Raw genomic sequence first — 22,528 nt, forward strand, 5'->3', positions numbered from 1 at the left:
CCCTCTTCCCTAGAAAGGAATCCCAGCTGCTTGGCTTCCCTACCCTCTAATTCCAGGCTCCTGGCCCCGTTATTGCAGCATTGGAGCAGCCAGGTGACCATGTGCTCGCCTGGACGATGGCTGAAATCTTTTCACATATCTCGTAGCTCACTCAGGGATAGGGATCAGGTGGTTACCGTCTCATTTATGAGTTCTTCCTCTTCCTGTTCTTGTGATGGCCCTGCTTTTTCATCATCCCTCACTAAATGAGCTGACTTTCACTTCCAAGATATCCACTTGTGTATGGGGCAACTGATACCGGCACGGGTTAGTTCTCTGGTTCGGCTGCAGTGCCTGTCATGGGGGTTGGAGTATCCACAGTGCCTGTCGTTTTGTTGTCAGATCCAGAGACCTTCTCTTCCCCTTGAGGGTTCTGAATAGGGTTGAGCTGGGCTCAGTAGGCATGGGCCAGGCCCCAGCACGTTGCAGTGATTTTTGTCTCTCTGTAATTGCCAGGGTGACAGCATACTTTTTCCAAATACTTTACTAGTTTTTCAGGATTCTGCACTTGTTCAGGGATGAAGTTCCAAAACACTGGAGGTGCCCACTGTCTTAGGTACTTGCCCATACTATCCCACATAGCCTGCCACTCATAACTATCCAGCCTCGGGGCAGATCTCTGGGTGGTATTCTTAAATAGTTGTTTAACTTTAAACACGGCCTGAAACACATTCCAGAGTAGGAGCAACAGGAACATGCCCGTTTGAACATCCCAAGGATATTCAAAATTCTCAAGAGCTATTGTAACTAGCCTGGAGGAGAAGGGCAAGGTGAAGGAAGGTGTCTCCCTTGTAAGGTGTCTCCCCTCTCTCCAAGGAGAAAAGGTACAAAGTGTAATTATTAATCGTTCCCAAGAGATGGCTCCTGAAGTACGGAGATGACAGCAATGCTGAGTAAAAATACCAAATTAGTCTCACAACCAGCCATTTTATCGTATCATAAGCCAGTGTTACAAAGTACAGCAAAATTATAACCTTGACCCAGCTCCCAGAGGTGATAAACAGCACAACAGGGAACATATACTGCAAGTAAGGTGTTACATAACACCACTCTGAGAAACAAGCACAACAACTTTGAGAGCAAATTAATCAACATTGTGACCAGCGACTATCAAACTAATGTAATGAATGTTTATAACAAATTTGTTTCAATGCACTCAGGTCAGTGGTCAGATTTGTCATTATCTCAACCCATCAAGCCCCACGTTGGGCACCAAAAGGACTGTCATGAAGAAAATTAACTCTATCTCTACTGAAACCAGGACAATAGGGCATTTTTTTAAAATACAATAACAAACCCAAAATGTGTCCCACTTAAGCAATGATGTTACAAGTCCAGATGTTACCTGGTTGTCTTCATATAAAACCCAGATAAAAGGTTTTGCCGAAGAGTTAAGGAAGTAGTGGCTTGAGGAAAGAGTAGCCCATAAGTGGTATTGTGTTAGATGCCATAAAGCAGCAGGGTCCAGCTGGCAGCCTCCGACAGGCATCTTCCATTTGGTGTTCCACCTTTTTCTTAGAGGCAGCAACACTTTGGGCCAGGAATGTCCAGGCCCAGAAAATCTGAACCAGTGATACTGCACATAGTTAGGAAGGAGAAATTAGGGTTGGCCCTTTTCCTGAACAAACAAGGTCCCAGCACAGAGTTGAGAACTGTCATTGAACCCCTAATCCCAATCTCCCAGCTCCACAAGCTGCACTGTCCTGGTGAAGGTGACTCTTCCTGATTACAGTCTACTATATCACTGTGGTCTTCATACATCTGCCTGAAAGCCACCAGGAGTTTGATTTCAGCACTGGAGCTTGATAATCAAAGTGGAAAACCTGAGAAGTCTTTTTGAATGTCTTCTCTGCTCCCAATGTCTTTCATTGAAAAAAATCTGCATTTCCTCTATAGTTCCTCTGCAGCTCCACAAAACTGCATAATAGCTATAAAATGTGAGAACTACTGGACTGTTCACCAGTTTTGGTAGGCTACAGAAAAAGACATTCCTGAAAAGGGGATGCCACAGTATTCTGGTCCCTAAACTCATAACTGTAATGTATTTAAGTAAGTCCTTAATTAAAAGTGCATTTTCTTTCCTTTAAGGCACTTAAAACTTTTACCATAACTTTTAGGATAAGAAAATGGGGGAAGCAAGGGAAAGATAATCCTGCCCCCTAACCACAAATTAAACTTAGAAACTAGGAAAACAAACAGTTACTTTCCTTTCCAGGTTGAGTGAAAAGCACACAGACAGCAAAAAAATGGCAATACTGGGCCTCCATCTGCTCTCTGGCTGGATATTCTTTTTCCGTCATTGTCTATAAAGGGTGGGTATTAATAGAGGTAGCAAAGGCGAGGCCTGAACTAGATATTTCAAAGAATTCTGTTTTCATTTATCAATCTGACTACTAGCAATCAGGGAATTTTGTTAAAAACTCCAATGATTTTTATCTTGACAGTGCCTCTTTAATAACTAAATGGAACCCATATTAATTATTTATCTCCTTTAAAGTGCACTGAATAGCTTTGCTGAAAATTACCACGTTTATATTTATAGAACACTAGCACATGTATAGATAGGTTCAAAATTCATTATTTATACAGTGCTGGCTTTATTTATAGGAATCAAGTTTAGGAATTAGCATCATGTACAAGATGCCACCCATTCAGCTTTAGTGGAGTGGGCACAGGGTGGAAAACAAATGCTAAACAGAAAGCTCTCGTAGGTTCAGAAATCAAACAAACTACTCTCTAGCCTATTGGTTAGCAATGAAATGTCTCTAGCAGTGATGGCGAAGTTGATGTAAATAATACCATTAGGTCTGCTTTGTCATTCCTGGATTTTTAGTGACTGTTTTAGTTCCTTAGTCTTTAAGTGTTCTACTCAGTGTAGTTACTCAGGCTTACTTTGTTCTTTTAAAAGAGGTGGAGAAGAATTCAAAAAGAAAAAGTGCATAAAATACAGTGGGCCCAATCCTGTATTCAAAACTCCTTACTTCTAAGGGTGCATAAGGACAGCAGTATGAAAACAACATGTGGAGCAATTTCTTCTAGCCATAGTAAAAATACAACCCTTCTCCATGTCAGTGAAATGAATGACTTCTCTGTTACATGGAATTTTTGATGTTGTTAAGGTTCTGAAAAACTCCAGACAACCTTCACCCTATATTTACAGGTTATATTGAAATTGGACTGCAAAATACAAACCTTAAACATTCAGAGGTTTACAGAGAAAAAGCTTAAGGCTGTAATCCTGTGGCCTTATACCTAGCAAGACTGAATGCAGCCCACTTTTATCACCATCATGTAACTAATGCACCATCAATATTTCATGCATGTAATTTCAAATGAGTAAATAGCTTTCTGCAAGTTGCATAATTTGCTCATAATCTCAGTGCGTCTTGTTCCATTTAAAGCTAAGTGCCACCATTTTAAAAATGCCCCAGCAGGAATGATTCAGTCTAGCCAAGAATGATTATATCTTACAAAGCCTCCAACCTCACTCTTACTGCCACCCATCTTTACTGCCAGGGTGAACCATTTATCCTAATGCAAACACCAAAACAAAGCCAGGCAACAGACCCTACCAAATATTTCGCATTGTGACTATTTAGTCACTAAGGGAGAGACAAGAGAGCAAGCAAAAAGCTAAGCTGTGACATATGAGGTGTGCTACGTTTAGGGAAGCTAATGAAACTGAGGGCTCAGCCATTAACCTTCAAGGAAGAAAAGCCAGGCCTACTGCTTTAAAAATTTCTGGGACCAATCTTTCACCATGACAAGCATTAGTAATGAATAATTAAGCATTTAATATAATGTTGCTTTGGTGAAAAATGATAATTTTACAATTGATGGCCCCTAAACCTATTCAGTGTTATTACGGTGCAGTAAAAGCAGGAAGAGAGCTTTGATGAAATGCATGTTTTTCAGTGGAGGGGTTTTTTTTCCCTGTGGTTTTTTTTCCTGATGGTTGGACTGAAGCAGTTACAGTTATTAGGTTCAAAATCTTTTCAGAGATGAACAGCAGCCCTGCTGAGAGAATTTCATGAAAAATTTAAAAAGGAAAATTCAACCTGGAACAGTCTCACATCTCATACCAGCTCGCCCGAGGTTGAACTGTGTTTTCCCCCATAATATTCAGCTAATGTCAGGGAAATAAATCATTCAGCAGATGCAAATGCTGAAACCCTCCAAAATGCAACTTTAACAACTCAACTTGGGAACCTATTTTGATTAAGTGATATAGTTATTTAAAACAATTTAACAGATGCTCTCTCAGTTAGTTCCCCATAATCAAATGTTTATTGCAAAAGAAATATTTGAGTAGTAAATTATTTGAACTGTACTCTAAGACTTCTCTTTGCAGTTAAGAAAACTGAAGAACTAAGCTGCAGCAATTCCTCACAGCTGTTTCTCTCTTTCTCAGAGCCTCCTGTTGTTAGCAAGAATTTTAACTGTAGATTATCACAAAATACAAGTTTTGGTGGGTCTCATGAGGAGACTGTGCATTTTGTCATCATATATCAGACCAAATGATATTGGACTGGTTTAAATTGGTTCAAATAAAACTGCTTTAGAATCCACTTTCTAATATAGTACAGAGGGGTTAAATAAATAATGACACTTTTTATACCATAGCTAAGACGTGATGGGAAGTCTTCACTCTTTACACTTAAGTATGACATTTGCCAATGACATTCAGTGTACGTTTGGTTTGACTCCCTGTAAACAGTCACAGGCACTGTGAGTTTTCAGCGTATCATGAATTATCCTTAAGAAATAAAAGGTTAAAAAAAAGTATCTAATCCTTCAATAACAGGATTTAGGCTATATTTTCCTCTCAGTGGAGCTGATTATTCTGTTAAACTCACAAAGACTGAATTACCTCACATCTATGGTAAATCTCTCCTTCTGACTTTAAAAACCACTGTGGATTGTGAGGAGTGTGCATACGTGTGCACACACAAGTGTTTAGAGGTACCAATCCCTCAGAAATAAATATAAATCAAGAAAGAACATATAGTTCAAGTATTCTCCAGATAGATTGCTGTCTATGAAATGGCCACTAGCTGGTTGCAACAGCTTCTTTTCCCAGGGTTTAAAAATGCATCAGCTACAGGAAAATCTACTAAGCAGATTACTGCTGAAAGTCTGACCTTGAATAGTTCATAAATGAATGATTAATCCCAGGCTTCTAGAAAGAGATGAACTACAGCTTTTTCTAAACACCTAGAAAGCTTTCTAAAAGACTCTGCAGTAACCAGAGATGGAGCATTATGAATCTCTGAAGTACAACTATTTTTCCTTTCTCCTGATAGTACATTTCGCAAATTAGAAAAAAATAAAAAATGAAAAAAAAATGCTGGGTGGGTTTTTCCTCTCAAAGTTTGTTCTTGAAAAGCAGACACAGTAACTCTACCATGATTTTAAGTAGATCTTAACTATCACTGTTCCACTTTGCAAATAGAGAAACAGAGACACAGAGTTTGGGGTGAAGTTATCAACAGAGGCAGAGCTAGCAGTGCTACCTCATCTCCCCTTAGTCCCAGCTCCCTTGCTTCTTTTGTCATCTGACATCATCTGTGTCCTATCCTCAAAGTTTATCACCATCACGACACCCCATTCCACCTACATGCCTTGAAAAGGAACATCTTAGGACTGACTCTGAGTGCATCAATTCAAAGCCTAAAAATTTATGTTCTTAATTTAAGAGAATTGATAAAACTTTTAACCTCACATCAGTCAAAAAATTATTTCAGTCAGTCACTGCTGCAAGACAGTAAGTCATGACCAAGTTCCTCTCTCCCAAACAACAAAATCAAATGAAATAAAACAGAGTGGAGCTAATAGCTGGAGTTTATTTTCTGCATGTTTCTCTTCAGGTTTGTTTTTCCATAAGTGTTTTTTATCATACATAATATTGTTACTGACAGAATTCCGTAACTTCAGATACACTAAAGTGGAAATTCTGCCTCTTTCTCTTAAACTGATTACAGGTAACTAGATCGAAGCCATCCAATCCGCATATCACACATTTTTTGTACTTTCACTAGTTTAAAACCATTTTCTGGTGCTATTTTCCACTTCTTTTTATAAAAGAGGAAGAAACAATATTTTAGGACTATTTACTGGACCTTATTTCAGGAAAGTACCAGTCAAATCTATTAGTTTTTTAAAAAAAGTTTGTTCATTTATTGTATTTCTACATTCCTTAAAACAATGGACGGAAATACGTGCCCATAGATAAAGGATAGTGCAGTTAGTTAATATATTACAGATTCTGTAATATATTTAAGGTGTCTATACACAAGTGAGAAGTATATTGAAGCTCATTCTTTCTGTTTTCTAGATAGTTCAGATACAAGCCAGGTCTGTGGTCACATTGGCACAGCACTAAATCCAAGCCAATACATGCTACTAAGAGACATAGTATATCAGCTTAGACAGAATCGTAAGATGCTTCTGACTGGCTCTGCTCATAGGCTGGGCAAGATGCCCGCAAAAGACCAGAGATGTGGTGTTAGTAACTTCAGGGCCCTGCATCTCTCCAGATTCTGATTCTACAACACTTTCTTTAAAAGGTGATATTCAGGAGCACATGAATACTGTATTTTGCCAGAGTGGGAACAGCATGCTTAGTATGAGTCTGTGTTCTGGACCTCAGCTTAAAATGCCCATTGTGCCCTTCATATGAATTAACCAAGATGTTAACATGCAGTTTTAGAGTACAGCACAGTTCAGCATGAGATTAATTGCAGGAAGCTGTCTGTCTTCTATCAGGAGCAAAGCTCTGGCCATAACAAGTACTGGGTTTTCAGCTTCTCATATGCCTCATGGAAAATGACTGAAGTTTGAAAATCCCAGATAAGAAGAGAGCTCAAAACTGAAGACATTAAACAGTATCCACCCTATCAGTAAATAATACTGAAAAGTACAGAAAACTCCAGGGAGGGAAGGAGAAAATCAATTGTGTATAGAAAGAGAGGTTAACTTGCTCTTGATACCAGAAACAGAACACTGTAACACACATTGAATCTCCAAAAATACCTCCAGTTCACTTCTAACATGAGTTCTCAGGCCTGGGCTGTGGCTGACCAGGAATTTGGGGCCAGCATTCAGTTGGGGCCAGCTAGAATTATGTATTTTATTACATATGGACACCAAAATAATACTCAGAGCTCAAGACCTAAATAGGACCATCTGCTGACTGTACTGACACCTGGAATTAGAAACACAAAGGCTGTTTCCAGAAGTTTTCTCTCCAGAAACATCTTCTTAATATTCAACAAAGAAATGAAGCTCATCACTCATTCTTATTAACCCAACATGTATATCCACAGAGGATAACCAGAGAAAAAGAGATCTTTTAGAGTGCTTCCTCCACATATAGAATGATCTCCAATATGTATACACCACCAACGATTTCAAAGAACAAAAACACAGATGGAAAACTAGCATATGTAACAGGGAACAGGAGGGAATATAGGCTCATATAAATGCAATCCAAAATTCTTTGGAACTGCTTAAAATTTAGGAATCCTGGTAGGTTTCCTATAAAGGCATTTTTCTTGCTTCTCAGCAGAGACAACACCAACTGGATAAGTTTACTGCTATTAACACCAGAAAACCCTATAGACATAAATTACAATGGGGCCTCAGTGCCTCACCCTGAAGACCAAAAATTCCCTAAATTTCAGCAGCACAAGCCTTAGTGAGGGAAAGACAGACCTTGAGAGGGATCCAGCTGGATCCAGCTGACAGAGTCAAAAGAGTTCAATAAGACAGCAACAATCCCTCAGAGAAGCTCACCTGGGATCAGAGAGGGAGCAGCAGGCTGAGGCAACCATTAGCCTTCCTATCCCTGTATTCCTCAGGATTTTTCATTGACTCCTACCCAGTCAGTGGGCAGAACGAATAGACAGATTCAACTGAGGAAGCTATTTCTGCACATGACATGGGCTTCACATGTCATAAACTTTATGGTGCAAATTCAAACAGCATGTCTCCATAGACATGCATACCCTTTCACTGAACACCCTTTCACCCAAACCCAAGCCAACACTTTCAAAATGTGTATCTGCATCCTTGCTGGGAGAGAGAAGCCCAGTGTTCTCAATGCACAACACACTAAGGAGAACACACCTATTTATAAGCTGTCCAACATTGTTTCTCATTATGCATCTCCCTGTCTTTTTACAGAAAGATCTACACTGTCACACAAGGCAACACTGTATTGCCTGAATCCAACACTGGATTATAAATATAAGATGCAGTTTGCCTCTCTTCCTTCCACATTTTTAGTAATTTCCACTAAAGATTTGTCTTTTTTGAATAACAATTTGCTTTTGGAAATGCTAATGTACAAAATATAATTTATCTAAGACAATGGGAGATTAGATTACTGGATAGAGCTTTGGACCTCAAAGACTTGCTTTTTGGTCTTAGTCAAACCACACTCTTATTGTGTTACCTTAACAATTACTTTAATCAGTTCCCTGTCAGTAAAATTGGCTAAGACATTGCTATCTAAATTGTTACACATGTTCCAGGGGATCAAAGCCAGTAAGAATCATAGATGGATCAGTTACTTTGGTGAATACAAGCAAAAAAGTATCTAAACAGAGAGACATGACTACTGGGTAAAATTAGGATATATATAGCATAGGTAATTTGGGACCTGTTGTTTTATAAATACATTTATGTGTATATACATGCATCTGTAAAAAAGTAAACTGTATGAATAAACAGCATGAAACAGCAGTTTCTAATACATAGCGCTAATGCAAATTACAATCCTTTCCAATCACAATCTTTTCCAATTGATTTCCTTTGTTAAGTTGACCATAATAGATCCAATACATGAACAAAAGGATCCAAGGAACAGCTACTAAGGATACACCCAGTCTGCATGATTCACTGTGTTCACTGAAGCAAACCAGCAGTATTTTGAGTGTCTTTCATTTCATCCATATAATTTTCATTATACATTTTATCATGTCTGCAATATCTTTGGCAATAGAATCTGCTGGAATTTGCAGGAGGTATTTGAGAAATTGCTCCTTCCACCCTCACCTCCAGAAGATAAAAAACAACACTTTGGTGGTCTAAGTATATGTGAAACTGGGTGCATTGTAGAATGTGCTTAGATTTCACAGGACAAAAGACTTCTGCCTCAATACCAGGGACCATCCAACCCTGAGATCCCTGTGGATGAATCAATACCTTGAAGTGTAGCCATGACAACCATAGACATCAAATAGGCTCAGCACACACAATATTCACAGTATTGATTTTTCAGCACAGGACAATACAGTGCTCTCAGTGCCTGAATATGGATGAGGAGTAGCTGGCTGAGGCAGACTTCTCTTGCAAAGTCTGAAGTGATGCTGCTGAGGATAGAGCAGCACTTCAAGGAATTTCACACCACTATAGTGAGGGTGTCCATTCTCCGATCATTAAGACGGACTGTAGCCTTTGTGTCCACGGCTCACAGCCCTAGGTTTCTGAATAGCTGGTTAGCCATGATCATGAAAAAAAGCCTTTACTATTCCCTTTTGTTGGAAATAAATATCACTGACATGCTGCATATGCTTATGACCAGGGCTTTAGATCTACAACTCTCAACATTTTAAGTATGAAGCCCTTTAAATAAATTAAAAATTATATATATATATATATATATATATATATAAAATAAAATGTCACCAGTAGTTCAGAACAGCAGCCCATCTGCTCAACAGAGGCAACAGCAGTGCATCATTGCAGTCTTCTGCTCTATTCTGCTCACGTTCTGTAGGGGCTAGATTCAGAGATTTGATTGCAACGTTCTCTAAAACAATCAGTATGACTATGATCTTGAGTGATCTGGAATGCTATGTTAATGCAATTAATGACAACCACACCCAATGATCATGACTTCTGACAGTTACATTTAATGGGAACAACAGAACAGTCAATCCAAATGTGTCAGAAAAAAGCACTCAAGAATATGGAACATGTTTCTAGAAAGAGCCATAATGACTGTTAACATAAAAACTTACTCAGAAAATATCATTTTCCTGAATTATCAATTAAACACCTACAGCTACAAACCAGGATAAAATTTGTTTTTCCACAAAATGTCATGAAAATTATCTGCTTCCATCAAAAAAATCACAATATGTATTTCAAAATAACAGCCAAAAAAATCAAGTAAGTTTCAACCAGGGTGCAATAATTTCCACCTGTGTGACTGTGATGCTTCACAAAAGCTCTCGTTCAGCCACCTCCCAGGTACTTGCTCAATGGCCTAAAATTCCTACCTAAGTCTGTGCTAACACCTACCAGAGAAAGGTTTTTATAATGCCATGCTGAAGGCACAAGCTGCCTGACCTAAGGCTGGCAATGAATGTTCATGTGGGTGTTTCAGAGCACAAAGCTCACGGAGATAGGGCCACAGGACTGTGTAGGGACCCAAGCCCAGTGCAGGCTTTTCCATGCTGCCTAGTGGGAGTGGTCCCTGGAACGGACAATCCCCAGAAGCACGCTTGAGTTTCTCTGAGAAAAACTGGTTGATTTAGACCAAGAGATCTCAGGAGTGAACCACCATAGCTACAGTGTGGATGACCGCAGGGAAGGAACTTGGGCCAAGAGCCAAGTAGGGAGCTAATGTATTTGACAGCACAAATACCTCTTGTTAAAGAAAGTTTTCAGTGGAACATTTCTGACAAAAAATGTTCTAGCTTTGCTTTGTCATTAATTTGACACTTTCTGTCAGAATAAAAATATATTTTTCTTTTGAGTGGAACAGAATATATTTACATGTTTACTCCTTAACTTTAGTGCTACACAATCACTATGGCTAGACACCATGTAAAAAACCAAACTAAGATACTGTTAATATCATGTGCCAATTAATATAGAAAGAACTTCCTCCATGCTTACTGTATTGCTCCTCAAGCAAGACTGCGTTTTGAAATTGCAGTTTTATAGATCCACAAAAGTTGTTATCCTTCAGCTTGATTTTCTTCATCATTTGTTCTTTGTTTCTTGAAAGCAACCCTTTCCTCTTTCTGAGAGTGTATCTTTAAAAAAGAGGCATCTAGAGGAGATGCAGATATCCCAGAGCATGTTCATACTCGTTACCTGTTTATGTCAATCATCAATATCTCCTTTATGTCAAAAAATACGGTAATGATAGTCACTATGAAGCAATTGTGAATACACAAATGAACTTCTAGTGAGCCAGCAATAGTTTAAAAAAAGGCAGATTGTCTAATTATGTTACAGATTTTACACTTACAGATTTTACACAGACTTACGTTGCGTTGTACTGCTGCAAGTCTGCAGCTGATCTTCACTGTTGCTAATGTTAATCCAGCTCTTTGTTGCCTATGGAATTAGGCCAATTTGAAGCAAGAAGGAATCAGGCCAAGCTATTTTGTAGAAAAAGCACTCAAAATACTAATGGCTAGGATTCCTAGAGCCTACAGAAATTTAAATTCCACATTTAAATAAAATTATAAATTGCTTTATACCAAGTGCTTCTACTGTAGCACCTTATTTCTGTATGGATACTCAAAAAGCAGCAAGAACATATATGTTTGCTATTAAAATTAATAAAACTTCTGTATCTGCTGGCCCTCGTTTAGCAGGCCATACAGGAGACGTGCGTCTTGCTCTTTCTTCTCAGTCACTGCCAAACAAGGGGCTGACATTTCCCATCCTACCCTTTGAACTAAACTGAGCTGCTGGGAAACCATCCAGTAGCATCCACAAGAGCTGGAACAATTATGTCTAACAGTCAGTTACCATATAGGAAGCTATGGCTAGGTTCAGAGATACATCTCTAAAGATAAGTAAGCTCTATTGGTTAGATATTAACTGATATCTCATAGTCTCAAGCTACATAGATAGTACATGTTAATATAGAACACAGTCTGAGTAAAAAATGCTCAACCAATTGAAACATTAGTGTTATTATTAAGGAGAAAAATTCATGCATATCCAGCAGTAGAAGTATTACTTGAGGCAAAGCTATTTTGCAAAAGTATTGCCATATTCCATACTATATAATAACAAACTGACTGCAGTCTTTGGCGAATGAACTTGACTTGCTTCTCCACATGCTTCATAATGCACCAGTGATAAGTTTTAATGGTCCATGACATTTATGCACCTGTTCCCTTGCTGTTGATTTGCATTCCTTTATTGAAAATAATGTGGTCTTGTTTCTAATTGCATGCATCTGTCCACAGTTCAAAGACTCTAATTCTTCCTAATTAACAGATAACTGATTATTTAGAGAACCTGCCTGTACAATTCATGAATTCTCTGTAAATTTATAATCTCTGAATAAACCTACATCAGAATGCAAACAGTTTTATTCGATGACTTGCCTTTGCCTGTATATTTTTATTTTCCATGTTGCACATTATTCAAGACTAGTAAACAAGAACTAACAGAAGAGGATAGTTTACTTAAGCACTCTACCATTGAAAAATATTTGGCATAAGGCGACAAGCCAATTACCACCAAAACCAGATCTCTGAAAGATGTGGTCACCCACACAACCGTGTTACCTGGCTATGTTTGTTGTGACCTTAGAGAAACTGATCCAAGCGATACCTGATAAAGAGTTTGGAGAATAACACAAGGGCAGAGCCAGCTGTTCTTCACCTGTTTTCAGTCACTAAAATCATAGAAGAGTGAGCTGTCTGCACTAAGAACCTGGTGAAGTGGAGGAAACACCGATATTCTAAGACAGACTTCCCACAACTTTCAATGAAAGGATGAACCAGAACAAGGAAGTTCATTGACTTTTTTGTAAAGCAGTATTAACTCCTGTGTTTTTTCTTCAAGAAAGTAAAAATATGATAAAACTGCTGAAACCTTCATTCTGTTCCTTTATGTGTTTCTTTATATCCTAAGCTAAAAAATACATTTATGGAACCCCACAAAAAGATCCAAATATCTGTAGAGGCAGTGAAAAAAGGTGTTTAAGATGTCTTCTCAGTTGTAAGGTCAGACACTAGGGACAACATTACAAGCCTATTGAATTTCACTTGGAAGGAGTGCAACCTCTCTTTATACCTAGCAGTATTGTGGGGCTTTTTGTTTTTTTACAACAGCAATTGACTTGAGTTCAATCTTGTGAATCATTAACCTTCTCTAGAATCCTTACCACTTTTCCTAGCCTGTATTTGTCCATTTGATAAACCTTTCCTATAAATAGTACTTAGCACGTGTTCTGATTAAGCAGCACTTTTCCTCAAATATATATAGTTCAGTTAAGGTAATTCAGAATGTCAGTTTTAGACTCCAAATAGCTGAAAAATGTTTCATTGAAAAGTTTCTAACAAATTCATAAGTAAGCATGTGTGAAATCCTGCAGATTATTTACTGTATATATATATCTTGTATAAAAGTAGTTTTAAGGAGTCAGAAACCAAATAAGTGTACACAGGGTCGCATAGTAAACTAGAACTCAAAGCAATAATTATGAATCATGGGTTTTTCAGGATACCATGATAGCAGTAGAGCTCACTCTGCTTAACAGGCTACACTGCTTGTCATGGTCAGTGAAGGCTTTTAAGTCCTTTTAGTAGTGAACCTTGCTAAATCTATTAGCTTAGCTACTAAATACTCATGCAAGACAGAACTGGTAATAAAAGTGTGAAACACAGATGCTGCAAGGCTGAGTTATGGCACATTTTTGCCAATTAAAAAAGGAACAGTTTCTTAAAACATTTCTGAATCACGTTTCTCCCCTGGGAAGACAGCAACCATTAGCCTAGAAAATCAGTGACTTGCAAACTGACCTGTTTAACTCTATTTGCCTACAAGAGGACTACCAAGAGCTAAATTCTATGTAGTGGTTATGAAAGGACTTTTGTGCGGAAGAACAATAAGCTGGCAACAATGAGGGAAAACTTTTCAAGGATTTATAGGAAAAACTCACCATTTGTTTTGCTGACCAGCAAGATGCCTTGAGGATACTTTCCTAACATCACCCAGCACTGGAGATTCGTGTAAAAATGGAAGTAACTGTTACAAATGACAAAGCATATACAGCTTAGTATAAGAAATAAATATTCAAATAATTAGTTTTTCCCCTTCATTTTAAAGTTCTTTGCCCCCTTTAGTGGCTGTGAGGAAGGATGAATTCATTTACAAAAACAATTCACATGTTCTTATGTGAATTGAACTTTCTCATTTTGCCAATATGCATTACAGTACATTTGAAAACTTAGATCAGAACTTTGGCCTGGATTTTTCACTTTTAATCCAGTAAGACTTCGATATGGTCTGTATTGTTTTGATACTCTGTGTACACACCTTTTGTCTCTGATCAGAGAATTTTTGTGCAGAGGAAAACTGGAAGTGTTAAAATAAACGAAGAGAAACTTCATGCCTGGGAGCAGGTGTCCCAGCTGTTTGATAAGATTTGCAGGCTTAAAAGATATTACTTGCTGTTACCCCAAATGTCAGATGCATGGTTACAGTAGGCATATATTTAGCAGAGGAGCTTAATCCTTCCTGCTTGATCAGCACTGAAGCTGCAAACACTTCTGGCTTATGCCAGTGCAAAGTCAATTTAAAGGAGACCAAATACTGGTTAGCCAACTACAGTAGATGGAGACCAGTAGTAAACCATCCATAACAGCTTCAAACTGCTGAGCCTTGGAACATTATGAAAATTAAGTATGAATTCTTGAATATTTTCATTTTCACCAGTCACTCTTGGCTATAACTCTAATCACAGCACAGAAAAGTTGTAATAGCATGACAGATAAGGTCAGAAAGAAAAAGAAATCTTAAACCTGTTTAGAAAATGGCTTGACGTTTTATATGTATGTACACATAGACAAAAGGCATTTCTGCCAGCAGCCTTTGCACACCTTTGCTTACATAAAGCCTGCACAATCATCCAGGAACAGCGAGGTCTGGCTGAAGTGCCCTGAGGGCACTAATAAGTCTTAATGGCCTTAGTGATCATGGGGCTGTGTCTGACCCTGGTTATCCTCACCAGGCCTGATCTGGACCTGTAGTCTGATGTGCCAACTTGACCTTCCTCATCATCATAAACCTGCCTGCTGATCTGGGATCTTGGCCAAATGTAGCCACGGTCTCTGGGTCTGCTCTGTTGGCCTTGCTTGCATGGGCCTGGGTCCCAGCCAGCAGGGCCCCTGCCCTGCTGGCTGTGTTATCCCCCTGCTCGGTCCCCACACCCCATCCCTCGGGGTCAGCTGGCCCTTGCTGCTCCCCTTCAGTTACTCAATTAAATCATGCTCAAATGGAGAAAACAGAAATAATCTAAGTCTCTTTGGACCCATTACTCCACATTTAAATTTCATATAATAGCAAGCATTTTAAAGACCTGTCAGAATATCTCCATTGTCCTTTACAATGGAGGAAAGGATTTAAAATTATTTTATATTCTCTTGCAATTTTCTTTAAACGTTTTTGAAAAGTTATTTAATTTACAGCCCTCACCTGGTGGTTGGCTAGAATGTCTGCTAAAACATAAATTTGGTTTTAAAACTCCATTTTCTGTAACCTTGCAAGGGAACTCACATCAATGAGACACCATGAAAAGTGGCACTGTAATGAAGACAGGAATTTTCAACAGCTGGGAAGTCAGGCAGGTTGACAGTCATGACTAATGTGACTAGCCCAACTTTTCAACTTGTCTTGTTGCACAAAATCCCTATTCAATCCCAGGTGACAATCTTAGAAGTAACAGTCCACAAGGTCTGCTATTCTGCTACAAAAGGAAACTAAGCTAGGTTGGTTCAATTCATTTTTTAAAAGGATAGATTGCTATTCATTTTCTTATTATCTTCCTAGTGCTTACAAAAGCTTGCTTGGTTAGTTAATCCAAAGTTTTTTTTCTAGAAACTGAAGTTTAGCTATCTGATCTATGATGCCTTGAGTCTCCTTTTTCCTTTTCAAAAGATAACATGCTACATCAGTTCAGTTTTCTGCCAGGTATCCTTCACAAAATAACCAATAAGAACTATTATTCTTTTTGTAACTAGCCTATGATGAAGCTTGTGAGGAGTTGATACGAAAATATTTACTTCATCTATCCACACTGTACTGTGTTCTTGCCCGAGTTCTTTCAAGTCTTTGTGGTAATAATTGTACTAAGCAGCTTCTCATAACTGAACTTTTCATTTATTTTTATGAAAACCGATACAAAAAGCAATCATTAAACACTGCTATTTTTCAGCATCATCTGTCATCAGTGAAAAGGAACAGATTTTCCTCAAAATTCCTTTTGCTGATAATAGTTACATAACTATTTTCTTTACTCTTGATGTCTCCTGCTAGTTGTCCTATACATTTTTTACATTCTTTTATAATTTCCTTATACACATCCTTAATAGTTTGACTTAGTTTATACTTTTCACATACTTTTTATCCTTTGATGTCAGTAACGAGTTCATGATTTTTCCAAGTCAGTCTCTTTCCACTCTTCTTACTTCCTTTTCTGCAACTAATACCATACTTCTGAGAAGTTAAAAGCTTTTCCTCACATTTATATGTAAGATTTGCCTCCAAGATCTCACTTAATTCTCTCAATTTAATTACATCAGACTGTTTTTTGTTTTCCTGGCATTTCTTCCCTTCGTAAGGATCACAAACTTAAACCTATCTTAGTTTCTTTAACCAGACTGCTTTCCTCTTTCAATAAATTTATTCCTTGTGAGTAAAAATTGTAGATTTTACTTTTTGTACTAAGGAAAATGAAGAGAAGGTCTAAACCCATTCCTTATCAGTTACCTATGCCTCTGCTGATATTCTTCTGTTTGAAATTTTCAGAGAAAGGTTATACAATAAGGAATCCTTAGCATCAGCCCTTGGAATCAATAAAGAAGTTGCATATAAACCCACAATATTCTTCATTTTAAAATATGCTGGGTAGTGTCTTGTATCATATTCAGAGGTGCAATTCTTTGACTAAGAAACCAGTGAAAACATCCATCAATATATATACTGCCATCTATGTCTACAGTACACTATATATATTCCTGAAATTTTAAATTTACATTTACAGTAGTGAATAACAATGGTGTTGGCTGTTGGCTCAGATTTTGGTCAGGAGCTATGAATCAAATATAGGCAGCAGGGCCCACCACACAGTCAACAAGAACAAAGGGAGTCACCAGGCAAAGCATGACAGATGGCAAAACCAACACATGGTGGAATACTTGAACAAAGAGAATAGACTGACAAAATATCCCTAGGCCTGGCATCTGCCATGACATCTCCTAAGTCTGTTGTACCTGGACTTCAATCAACTGAACAGCATTCCATTGATTTAGGTAGAGGATGGGGCAGGAAATGAGGCCCTGAGGTCAAACATAGATATTCTTCTAGCAAGAGAATATCCAGGGCAAGTATTGGTCTGGTGAAGAAGTGCACATGGATTACAGAAATGTTCCTTATTTTTAAAAGCACATTTTGGAAGTGATTTTGTCCTCTGACATAAGAAATAAAAAGCACAACATAAGGTAAAAAGCTGGTTTCCATCCAAACTAAAATGGTAAAAATATGTAACAGCTTGGCTTTAAAAGGATGTCCATCTGTTAGTAAACTAGTGATCATACCATAGCCACAATGGTCTAACAAATTAACAGCCAAAAAAATTACTGCCCACACCCACAGCTCAATAAATATTTAGGGCTGTGTTTTTGTTTACAGCAAGACCACTTTAAGTGATTAAGTGTAAGTTGTCCCATTTTAAAATGTCTTTAAAATTCCGAAGCCTTACAGAAATATGTAACTGAAAAATGTTCTGATAGACAAAACTCCTCTCCTCACAGGTTCTAGTGAGAATACAGCAAGCCAATTCTTTTGTCTTGGTAGGAGAATCTTGGTCTGAATCCTGATCACAGTATTAAAAATTCAGTGCATGAGCCTGTGGCAGTAACAGCCTTCCACAGAAGTATACTTGGCTAGAAATGGTGTTCTTGACTAACTGGTTGGATCACGAATGAAATAGCTGCACTATCAATTTCAGCAGATTGAAGATTGCCTGCTTAGCAAACACATGCCAAGGCAGCTTCATTACTTGTCATACCTAAGCCAGCTAGATCTAAAGCTAACTTGAGCATAGTATCTAAGCTGAAATCATGTTTCTGATATACACAAGCCCTTGAAGGCTTTATTTTTCATGTCGCTTCAAAAATTTTACACCATTAAAGAAATATGGCTGGGGGTACTTCAATTTTCTTAGGTTTTAGCATCTCCTGCTGGTTCCACCAGAGCTGTGTTTGAAAATGAACAAAGCTGAAGTCTCAGAAAAAAGGGTGTTTGCATTTGCTGTACTTTATGCAGAACAGTCCCCACACTGATGCACCATACAAGGAGATGCACGCAACACATGTACACTTGTTCAGCTGAAATGTCACAATAAGAATCCGTTCCTACTGCTTCATGTTATAAACCTAAATTTCACAAGGCTGGAAATGAGGCAGCAACTTTTAAAAAACAGTGTAAACAACAATAATTATTACAATTACATTACTTGGTATATTTTTGTTTGACTCTCCATTTATCGACATTTTTTTAAAAATGCATGAAGAATATAATAGCATAAGCTTTGTATCACAACACACAGAGAGTCCTCCTCTTAGAATGGTTATAATGATTTACTATTTTAAGTTTGGTGCAATAATAGTCCATTTGGATCAGCAGAACTATAATTCTGCTGTCACTGGCTACTTGGCAAACCAAACCCCTTAAAAACTAAAACCTCTTTCGTGCCTAGCCCATTAATGTGATTGAACACACTGGAAAACAAAAAAGTTTCTTCTACAATATTGATCCAGAATGACTTGCTAACAACATAACCTTTGACCTTTGAAAACACATGAACATTTTTCATCTCAAACACTGAAAAATGCAAAAAAAATCAGAAAGAGTAATTCACAGATATCTATAGCCTATCAACCTTCCTTGTGAGAGTCATTTCAGAGGCCTTCAGCTAAGCCAGGTGTAGAACAATGCATACTACACGCACAGCTAGTCATACACAGCATAGTCTATATGCAACAGGGTTTTTTTTTTATTTTAGCATATAAACAAAGTGTTGTACTCAGAAAAGTGCAACTGATTACTTTGTGGTCTTTGTATATGTTAAAATGTAATGTTACACTACTTACTACTGTCTTCATTTTGGACATCTAATTTTGGCTACTGACACCAACCCTGTCCTCTGCAGCAGCCCGCCTACAGGGACAGCTTCAGACACAGACTCTTCCGCCAGTGCTCTGAGCTGGGCAGATGTGCCCATACAAACCACATTAGCGTGGCACATGGCTAATAAACGTCCCAGCAGGACTCAGAAAACCCCAGTGTAAGGCTTCCTTAATGTGACTAATAACCAACAGGAATTGGGACAGATCCCTTCAGAGCATGAACTTCCACTCTCCTGCCTGGATAAGCATGCCGACTGGCTCTTTCCCGTAGCCCTGCCCTGCCCTCTCTCTTCTGTCAGTGCCCTGTAGAAGTAGTCCAAGTCATTTTGAATAAAAACTTGTCACTAAAATGAATTTCACTAGTCATCAGCCTGCTTTTACAAGACTTTCCCCTTGAGTGCGTGCTTCCAGGCACAAGGACTGCCCACAGCGGCACCCTGGAGAGGCCCAGGCTTTAGACTCCCAACACGACTGGAAAAATAGTCCAGAAAAAAATACTTTAGCATTTCATTTTCCCCCACTCTGGGGCTACCTGAGCCAGGACAAGACAGCTGGGATTCAGAGTGTCAAAGGGGCCTGCAGAGGATAAAGCTCAGCCTTTCTTTGGCTTGCTTTGCTGCTTTAGATTGAGCTTTCCTAACCACAGCTAAGGAGAGCCCACCTGGAAGCCAGAAGGCAGAGTGCTTGAACATTTCACAATGTACTTTGCAACAACACTGGTGCTGTTTTAAATGTTATATAGTGACCTTCCAAATGGTACCTATTTTTAGGGAAATGTTTTATGGTATTAGTTTAATTTATAGAAACATGAGACTAGAAGGAACCTGCGTCATCGTGTCCAATCCCCTGCTATTACAAGCAATCACGTCATATAATCCTTTTAATAAACTGAAGTGCACTTGGATACCATGGTGATGAGTACTTCATAAATATGTATATTTGTAGCCATGCAGAAAATAAAATGATAAAAATGTGCAGTGGATGAACAGGAGGATTATGAGCGACAAAGGTGAGTACAGCAGAGCTCTAAGGGTATTACTTTTTATTTTTTTCCTAGACACTAATGAAAACTTTACTGAAACCTCTGCACTATCTCAAGGAAGAGTTATGTCAACAAGGGAAGGAGTCAGTTTCAAACACAGGACTGATGAGAAATACAATAGCAGAAAAAAGACTATAAGAAGGATAGTAAAAAAAAAAAAACCCACACTGTCAATATAGAAAACGTACTCCATTCTTCCCAGTGCATGATGCAATGACAGTAGCTCAAGATAACAAGCCCACAGGCATTTACAGATTTATCCTTAAGTTATTTAGTCAAGAAAGTTTATAGGATAAAAAATATACCATTTTTTAAATCATTTCCTTTCCTTTGTATCTATCAGAAAACCAGGCACCCAAACCAGGCCTAATTTAACATTCTTAATCACAATAATTAATTGTGCACCTCTAGTTTATTTTCCTATGCTTGGCTTTCCTACACTTGCAGCTTAGTTCTAGAAGATAACTCTTTTTTTTAATCAAGGAATTTTGGTGTATTTTATAACAGTTGTGATTTTTATTTCAGTGAGGTTTATCAGTTTCAGCATAAAATTGAAATCTTCTCCTATACATCCTTGATTCAATCTCCTTCCATTTAGAAGACACCCTCATTTAGTAGCCACACCTTTATCACGCAAGCTGCCAGGAAAAGGAATTAAATTTAATAAGAGACACCTTCTATTTACAGCCACAGGGAGAAGTAATTAAATTTAATGGAAGCTGCAGCTCTAAATAAAGGCACAGAGACCCTCTACTCCTATCCTGCTGAAAATGAGTTTACAGGTTACGCACAATGAGTAACATTCAAACCCTTTGCAACTCCATTATCTCCAATAGACTTACAGCAGACATATATTTGGCATACTTTTCATTCCAGACAGAGAAATGGGGAGCAAAGTAGGAACTAATCTTTTTTTCATTCTTGCAAGTGCACAAAAGGAAGAATGGGAGCAAATGTTATAACACGATTACAACAGAGTAAAAATAAATGCATCTCTTCTCCATTTGTTTTTTTAACAATATGATACATAGTTAGGCAAAAAAATGAAAGACTAGGTTACTTGCAGATTTCCTAGGAAACCCCTTTGAGGAAAAATGAAGGCATTTACTATGGGAAAAAACTGATCTCCTCATTTCTTAGCCAGTGCAAAATTTCTGTTGCAACCAAAGGAAACAAAATAAATTTAAGCTCTATCAGATAGGGCACGTTCTCCATTGTGCTACAAAGGGCAGGTATATATTCCCTTGAGAAATTAAACAGATCATTCTGATGAATGACCAATGGAAGATGCAATTAAAATTAATTATTATTTTTTCACTAAAGCCATTGCTACATCTCCTTTAGTGGGCTGGCTTCTGAAAGCAGAAAGACAAGAAGCTTGTGCAAGGGAATTCTCAGTATGGTCACAATATATCATTTAATATTTTAAAAAACATTTACCTTTATGAAATAAAGTGATTTCAGTAGAGCAGGACAAATATTTTCTGTTCAAACTGTGTGGGTTTTTCAACCAGATGTTTTTTGCTGCAAAAATCACTTCCTGTTTTGTCAGAAAAATTAGTTTAATTCAGTGAAGGAGTCTTCTGAAAACGAGAAAAGATTAGCAAAAAAATTGAAATGGCTTGGTCTTACTATGATGTCTTGTTGCTTGCACATCTGCACTGTCCTCTCTTGACCAAGCCCACAGCTAGGGTACAGCCTCTGCTACATAGGGCAGCCAGAGACTTTTGTGAGGCAGGGCAGTCTCTGTCAAGAGCTCAGACATGTAGCTGTAGCAGAGAAGACTTTACTCTTCATGAAGAATGATCAATAAAAGAAAGAAAAAATACCAACAGGTCATAAATTTCAGATTATATTTCCATTTATCAGGTTCTGTGTGGCAAAAACCAACAGTCTGGCCAGACTATTGAGGCCTCACTAACAGGCTACATTTATGGAAGTATAACATGATGGCCATGAACAGTCTCAACAGAAAATGGGACTCAGCTCAAGAGTACTGGATCTTAAAGCATGTTCTTAGCTAAAAGACTGGGATTAGCTCATGAGATGGACTCCGTGGCTATAGCTATACTAAACAACTAAGCAGAACAAGTTGGGTCCATTCCTGGTTGTCTTCATTGAGTGGGACTGAACAGCTTGTGTCGGTATGACAAAATCTTCTCTTCATGCACCCGGAACAGGGTGGCTTCATTCATACTATCTTTGGAAATAGCCCCCAAACTGCACTGTCCCCTGATACATCCCCAAGCATTACCTGGGAATATGCTATTTGGTA

Source organism: Ciconia boyciana, chromosome 3 (genome assembly GCF_034638445.1).
Source record: "Ciconia boyciana chromosome 3, ASM3463844v1, whole genome shotgun sequence".
Taxonomy (NCBI): Eukaryota; Metazoa; Chordata; class Aves; order Ciconiiformes; family Ciconiidae; genus Ciconia; species Ciconia boyciana.